The sequence below is a fragment of the Monodelphis domestica genome, chromosome 1 (genome assembly GCF_027887165.1).
Source record: "Monodelphis domestica isolate mMonDom1 chromosome 1, mMonDom1.pri, whole genome shotgun sequence".
Lineage (NCBI taxonomy): Eukaryota > Metazoa > Chordata > Mammalia > Didelphimorphia > Didelphidae > Monodelphis > Monodelphis domestica.
In genome coordinates, this window is record NC_077227.1 from 703,205,871 (window position 1) to 703,213,982 (window position 8,112).

The window sequence follows — 8,112 nt, forward strand, 5'->3', positions numbered from 1 at the left end:
AAAAATCCACTATTTGATAAAAACTGCTGGGAAAATTGGAAGACAGTATGGGAGAGATTAGGAATAGATCAGCACCTCACACCCTACACCAAGATAAATTCAAAATGGGTGAGTGACTTAAACATAAAGAAGGAAACCATAAGTAAATTGAGTAAACACAGAATAGTATACATGTCAGACCTTTGGGAGGGGAAAGACTTTAAAACCAAGCAAGACATAGAAAGAATCACAAAATGTAAAATAAATCATTTTGACTACATCAAATTAAAAAGTTTTTGTACAAATAAAACCAATGTAACCAAAATCAGAAGGGAAACAACAAATTGGGAAAAAATCTTCATAGAAACCTCTGACAAAGGTTTAATTACTCAAATTTATAAAGAGCTAAATCAATTGTACAAAAAATCAAGCCATTCTCCAATTAATAAATGGGCAAGGGACATGGATAGGTAGTTCTCAGATAAAGAAATCAAAACTATTAATAAACACATGAAGAAGTGTTCTAAATCTCTTATAATCAGAGAGATGCAAATCAAAACAACTCTGAGGTATCACCTCACACCTAGCAGATTGGCTAACATGATAGCAAAGGAAAGTAATGAATGCTGGAGGGGATGTGGAAAAGTAGGGACATTAATTCATTGCTGGTGGAGTTGTGAATTGATCCAGCCATTCTAGAAGGCAATTTGGAACTATGCCCAAAGGGCGACAAAAGAATGTCTGCCCTTTGATCCAGCTATAGCACTGCTGGGTCTGTACCCCAAAGAGATAATGGACAAAAAGACTTGTACAAGAATATTCATAGCTGCGCTCTTTGTGGTGGCCCAAAACTGGAAAACGAGGGGATGCCCATCAATTGGGGAATGGCTAAGCAAATTGTGGTATATGTTGGTGATGGAATACTATTGTGCTAAAAGGAATAATAAAGTGGAGGAATTCCATGGAGACTGGAACAACCTCCAGGAAGTGATGCAGAGCGAGAGGAGCAGAACCAGGAGAACATTGTACACAGAGACTAATACACTGTGGTATAATCGAATGTAATGGACTTTTCCATTAGTGGCAGTGTAATGTCCCTGAACAATCTGCAGGGATCTAGGAGAAAAAACACTATTCATAAGCAAAGGACAAACTATGGGAGTGGAAACACCAAGGAAAAGCAACTGCCTGAATATAGCGGTTGAGGGGACATGATAGAGGAGAGACTCTAAACGAAACTCTAATGCAAATATTAACAACATGGAAATGGGTTCGAATCAAGAACACATGTGACACCCAGTGGAATCACGCATCGGCTACGGGGGACGGGGGGGAGGAAAAGAAAATAATCTTTGTCTTTAATGAATAATGCTTGGAAATGATCAAATAAAATATTATTTAAAAAAATGTGATACTCAGAACTGAACATGTTTCTCCCAACGAGTATGCCCTTTTATATATTTACATATATGTTTTTTTAAGAAAATTCCATTTTTCCTTATTCTGATTGCAAATATTATAATATTTATTGGGGAAAGAGGTTTAGCACATCTGGTATTATGAAGATTATAAGAAAAATGGACTTTTTCTTTCATTAGGTAGCACCATTTTCATAGTAATAACAATAAGACTACCTAATGACTACCTAAAAGATATGATTTTTTTCCCTAAAATATATGATTCACAAAACAGAGCAAGATCCCTTTGACTTTTTTGGTTGTTATAGCAAATTGAACATTCTTAATAAACCTTTGAATACACCCAAACACCTGGGTCAGGTTCAAACAAATTGTTATCTAAAAAAAAAAACAAAATCCATCTGACATTATACAGAAGAGAAGGGCATTCAAAGCAAGATGGAGAAGATGAGTGAGAGTGACTTGGCAAAGAGTTTCATTTTAGTGATGCTCTGAGTAGACCCTTCCCATCTCCTCTCTGTAGGGTGGTGTTCATACATATAACTTGGCCTGGGATTGGTCTTGGAACAGTAGAAAGTTAGTGGCTATAGAATAGGAGAAGATAGAGACTGAGAACTTATTAAATTATCTAATGCAACATAGGAGAAAAGGATAACTAGCATTTATATAGCTAAATGCTTTACAAATAGAAGTTATTCTCTGAAACCGAGGCAGACAGAAGTTAAGTGACTTGCCTAGGATCACAAAGCTAATAACTATTGTAAGGATTGGGTAAAAGGGAATAAGGAAGAGTTGTGACAGGGAATGGAGGAGGTGAAGGGACAGAAGGAATCAGGAGGGCTGATGAGGTAAAGGGAGAGACCTGCTGGGACTGAGATGATCTTTCACACTTCACCCATGAGAGAGGTACCCCTGAGCTGATGTTAAGGCAAGGATGAACAGGAGCAGTGTCTCAATGAGTAGGTTCTGGGGAATAATGGAGTTTACTTCTTTAAAGGCTTGGCTGAAGCCCAGAAGTCCCACTTGTCTGGCAGGCTGACTGTCCCTGTTGGCTTTGTTGTTTAGCCAAGTCTAAATGGCTAGCCTAGCCCAGCAAACCTCTCTTTCTTTATTTCTTCTATTAGAATCTGACTGCAAGTTTCTTCAATATAAGGTTATTTAATAGTTCAAGTAATAAAAGGGGGGATAGGTTTGTTTGAAGAGGAGACCCTACATAGTCTTTGTCCTACTTCAGCTGAGCCAAATGGCTCAGGCTTCAGCTTCTCTTTCTCCTTCCTCTCTAATCACTATCCTAAACTAAAGAGATATCAAGTGTCCTTCTTGGGAAGATCAAGGGATGGGAAGGGACATCAGGGTGACCCTGTGAAGTTTGAGGGATCAGCACCCTTTCAGCAGCAGTTGTTGTTCTTTTGCTCTTTTTGTAATGATCATCTAAAGATGTCAGACTTCTTCTATCTTCAGAGCAAGGGAAATGGAAGAAAGGTTCTGTCACCATAGACTGGGTTCTCAAACTTGGGTCCCAGCTCCTGTCTCTCCAGAGTTCACAGGGCAAAGAATGCCTTTCTTAGCTTTTTCTCCTCCCCAGCTGCTCATCCCCCTCCCAGTAACATTCTAAACAATGGCTCCTCAGTCTCAGTTTTCCTTTCCACAGTATCTGAGGTCACATTTGAACTCAGGTCTTTTTTACTCCAGGTCCTGCTGCATCAGCTGCCTCTGAGAATACATCATTTGGGAGAAACTCTGCTAGTCATATCTTCACTTTCTTGTTAGGCTTATTGATTTTTTTTCTCTTGAGCACTTTAATTTCTGTTACTTTCTCTCTTCTCTTAATTATTGTATTATTCTTCTAGATCATTATAGAGGTATTTGGAATTGTTCCATGATCATTTCTGAGGGCCTTTGGAGTTTATTATAATAGTTTTATCTTCCTTAGAGGTTTCCTTCATCACAAAGTCCTTGTTCATTGCATTGGCATTTTCCCTAGGTTATTTTCTCATTTTTCTCTTTTATCAGCCTGTGCTGTCCTTTGTAATTTTTCTGCTGGTTTTTCTATGGCACACTTCTAATTATTAGACCTTTTAACAGGTCATCCTTTCCAGTGTGTATTATATAGTGTTGAAACAGACTCAAAACTTTTGTTTCTTCTACCTGATTCCATGTTGCCTGGTCTCCACTCTATCCAGACCACTAACATTCAATGAATCTGTGGACCCCAACAATACATTTCCTTTGACCTATTTTTCATTTTTCACAAACCTCATATTTCTGGGTTTCACCTTTCAATGTTCCTCCATCCTAAGTCTTATTTCTTTCAATTGTTGTTCCATTCTGTCCAACTCTTCATGAATCCATTTGGAGTTTCTTGGCAAAGATACTGGAATGGCTCACCCTTTCCCTCTTCAGCTCATTTAACAAATAAGGAAACTTAGGCAAATAGGGTTAAATGACTTGTCTAGGGTCACCCAGCTAGTAAATTCTGAGTTCAGATTTGAACTCAGGAAGATGAGCCTTTCAGACTCTAGGCCAGGCACTCTATCCATTTCACCTTGTAGCTGCCCCAGTCTGATTTCCTAGTTGTGGTCAGATTCATGAAGAGAGTGGTAGGGAGATCTCTTCTAGCCCGGGGACATTGTTAAGGGGAATTTTTTTTTTTAATTTCTCAATGCTATATACTTTATTTTTGTTTGTTTGTTTTGTTTTTGTTTTTAATTAATTTATTTAGTCAATTTAGAACATTATTCCTTGGTTACAAGAATCATATTATTTCCCTCCCTCTTTTCCTCTTCCCCTTCCCGTAGCCAACATGCAATTTCACTGGGTATTACATGTGTCCTTGATCAGAACCTATTTCCATGTTGTTGATGTTTGCACTAGGATGTTCATTTAGAGTCTACATCCCCAATCATATCCCCATCGACCCATGTAATAGAGCAGTTGTTTTTCTTCTGTGTTTCTACTCCCACAGTTTTTCCTCTGAGTGTGGATAGTGTTTTTTCTTGTAGATCCCTCCAAGTTGTTCAAGATCACTGCATTGTCTCTAATGGAGAATACATTACATTTTATTATACCACAGTGTATCAGTCTCTGTGTACAATATTTTTCTGGTTCTACTCCTTTCGCTCTGCATCACTTCCTGGAGGTCGTTCCAGTTCACATGGAATTCCAGTTCACATGGAATTCCTCCACTTTATTATTCCTTTGAGCACAGTATTATTGCATCACCAACATATACCCCAATTTGTTCAGTCATTCCCCAATTGAAGGGCATCCCCTCATTTTCCAATTTTTTGCTACCACAAAGAACACAGCTATGAATATTCTTGTACACGTCTTTTTCCTTATTATCTCTTTGGGGTACAAACCCAGCAGTGTTATGGCTAGATCAAAGGGCAGACAGTCTTTTAGCACCCTTTGGGCATAGTTCCAAATTGCCCTCCAGAATGGTTTGATCAGTTCACAACACTACCAGCAATGCATTAATGTCCTGACTTTGCCACATCCCCTCCAGCATTCATTACTTTCCTTTGCTATCATGTTAGAAAATATGCTAGGTGTGAGGTGATACCTCAGAGTTGTTTTGATTTGCATCTCTCTGATTATAAGAGATTTAAAACACTTTTTCATGTGCTTATTAATAGTTTTGATTACTTTAACTGAAAATTGCCTATTCATGTCCCTTGCCCATTTATCAGTTGGAGAATGATTTGATTTTTTGTACAATTGGTTTAGCTCTTTATAAATTTGAGTAATTAGACTTTTGTCAGAGGTTTTTGTTATTAAGATTGTTTCCCAATTTGTTGCTTCCCTTCTAATTTTGGTTGCATTGATTTTATTTGTTCAAAACCTTTTTAATTTGATGTAATCAAAATTATTGATTTTACATTTTGTGATTTTTTTCTACCTCTTGCTTGGTTTTAAAGTCTTTCCTTTCCCAGAGATCTGACATGTGTACTATTCTGTGTTCACCTAATTTGCTTATAGTTTCCTTTTTTATATTCAAGTCATTCATCCATTCTGAGTTTATCTTGGTGTAGGGTGTGAGGGGTTGATCCAAAACTAATCTCTCCCATACTGTCTTCCAATTTTCCCAGCAGTTTATATCAAAAACTTTTTGGTCCCCAAAACCGGGGATCTTTGGGCTTATCATAGACTGTCTTATTAAGAGGAACTTTTGGAAAGCTTTTGCCACTGGGCTTTTGTACACCTTTTTCTTGATTCTTTAGTTTTTTTCTAAATAAAAAACAACATACATAATTTTAAAAATCAGATGAAAAAACTTATTACATTGTCCTAGGGAAATCTAAAAAAGAAACATCATGTACCCTTGAATTATAAAATCACAGAATTTTAAAGTTGGAAAGGATTTGAATTGTGATCTATGAATCCATGACGTATCAAGAATCCCACCATATAACATACCTGCTTAAAGGTCTCTAGTGAAGGTATCCTACTATATCCAGAGATAGTTCCTTCCAATTTGGGGTAGCTCAAACTTGGGCTTATCTCCAACCCAAATTTGCTTTTGCAACTTTCCTCTATCACTTTTAGTCTTCCCTCTGTGGGTAAACAAAATAAGATGAATACATCTTTTCCCATCACACCTGTCAAATTCTTTAATGAAATTGGTGTGTGCTTCTTGTGCCATTTCTTCTTTGGGTTAAATATCTCTAATTCCTTCAGTAAATCCTCACATGGTATGGTCTCTAGGTCCTTTCCCATCTTTGCTGCTTTCTTCTGGATATTTTCCAGTTTATTTCTGTTCTTGCTAAAATGTAGTACCTAGAATGAAATGCAATCTTCTATCCAGATGTGGTATAAACAGGGCACAGTGCAGGGTACATCACTTCCTTAACTCTGGTATCCACTTCTCAACACAACCCAAGAGTAAATTAATGTCATCTCACCTTGTTAAATCAGATTGAGTTTAGATTCCACGGAACCTCCCAGATCTATGGGTAAAAATAATATAAGGGATAAAAAAAGGAGATAAAATATTAGGGGGCAGTAAGAATGAGGAAGTGAATCAATATGGGGGGCTGGTGTAAAATCTCCCACTCTTTTTCTCATTAGTAAATAAATATTTTTAGTGGAACGAAACAAGAATATATTAAGCCCTTGATGAATGCCAGGTATTGTGCTAAATGCATTACAAACATTATCTCATTGATCTTCAGAACAACCCTGGGAGGTAGGTACTATTAAGTTGAGGAAAATGAGGCAGACTACAGTTTAATGACTTCCCCAGAGTCATATAGCTAATAAATGTCTGAGGCCAGATTAGAATGCAGGACAAGGAGTCTTTTCAACTTTAGGCTCAAGGTCCTAGCCACTCTTCCATGCAGAGTTGGACAGTAAATATCCAGAAAAAGATCTGGTGAGTTCAGTGGACTACAAGTTCATACTGATACACTAGTGTTATGGGGAAGCTAAGAAAGCTTATGGGAACTTGGGTTACTTTGAAAAGGATCACTTCCATTCCCTAGTAAGCAAATCATTAAAAATTTATTTATTGATATACTGATATAATATTTATTGAAATACGAACAGGCAGTTTTCAAAGGAAAATGTCCTAGCAATCAACAACCATATGAAGAAAAATGTTTTAAATCACTGATAATTAGAGAAATGTAAAGCCATTTTCAATTTCCCTCTCACACCCATCAGATTGGCAAAGAAGACCAAAGAGGAGACAAATGCTGGAGGGACTGTGGGGAAACAGGCATACTAATGAATTGCTGGTGGAGTTATAAATTGGTTCATATTTTTTGTAAAGCAATTTGGAACTACACCCCTAAAGTTATAAAACCCACTTATATCACTACTAAGCATCCCTAAAAGAAGTCATAAAAGAAGTAAAAGACCTAAGTGTACAAAAATATTTATAGCAGCTTTTTTCATGGTTGTTGCTAAGTTTCCAAATCATATAATTTCTTCTCCCAAAATATTTTTCTTGTTTGTCTCCTTCTCTCGCTCAAATTTGTACCACTTTAGCTCAGACCCTCATCTCTTTTCACCTGAATTATTGCAATGACCACCTAATTAGCTCCTTGCTTCATGTCTTTTCTCATTTCAATTCTTCTTTCACACAGGTGACAAAAAGATGCTCCTCTAAGCAAGGAACTTCATTGGTTCCCTGTTAACTTTAGAATGAAATATAATATCCTTAATGAGGCTTTTAAAGCCCACCCCAGACTGGCCTCAATCTATCCTGCTTCATCATGTGTTAGCCCACTTCTCAAACTCTATGAATTAGCCAAATTGGCCCTTTTGCCATTCTTTACATACTTCATCTCTCTTTATATTGGCTGTGTCCATTGCCTGGAATATTCTCTTTCCTCACTTGTGACACATTGAATTTCTGACTCGAACACTATCTTCTGGTTTCCTGATCTCTCAACTCCTAGGTCTCTCCCTCCCTAAATTCCCTTATACATTGCTGTTGTTCAATCATTTTAGTCATGTTTAATTAACTCTTTGTGACCCTGTTTACAGTTTTCTTGTAGAAATACTAGTGGTTTGCCATTTTCTTCTCCAGTTCATTTTACAGATGAAGAAACTGAGGCCAACAGGGTGAAGTGGCTTGCCCAGGGCCACATAGCTAGTAAGTGTCTGAAGCTAGATTTGAACTCAAGAAGATGATTCTTCATGACTCCAGGCCTGTGACTCTATCCAGTGTCCCATCTAGTGTCTCTGTCCTTGTATGTCTTTTGTATTT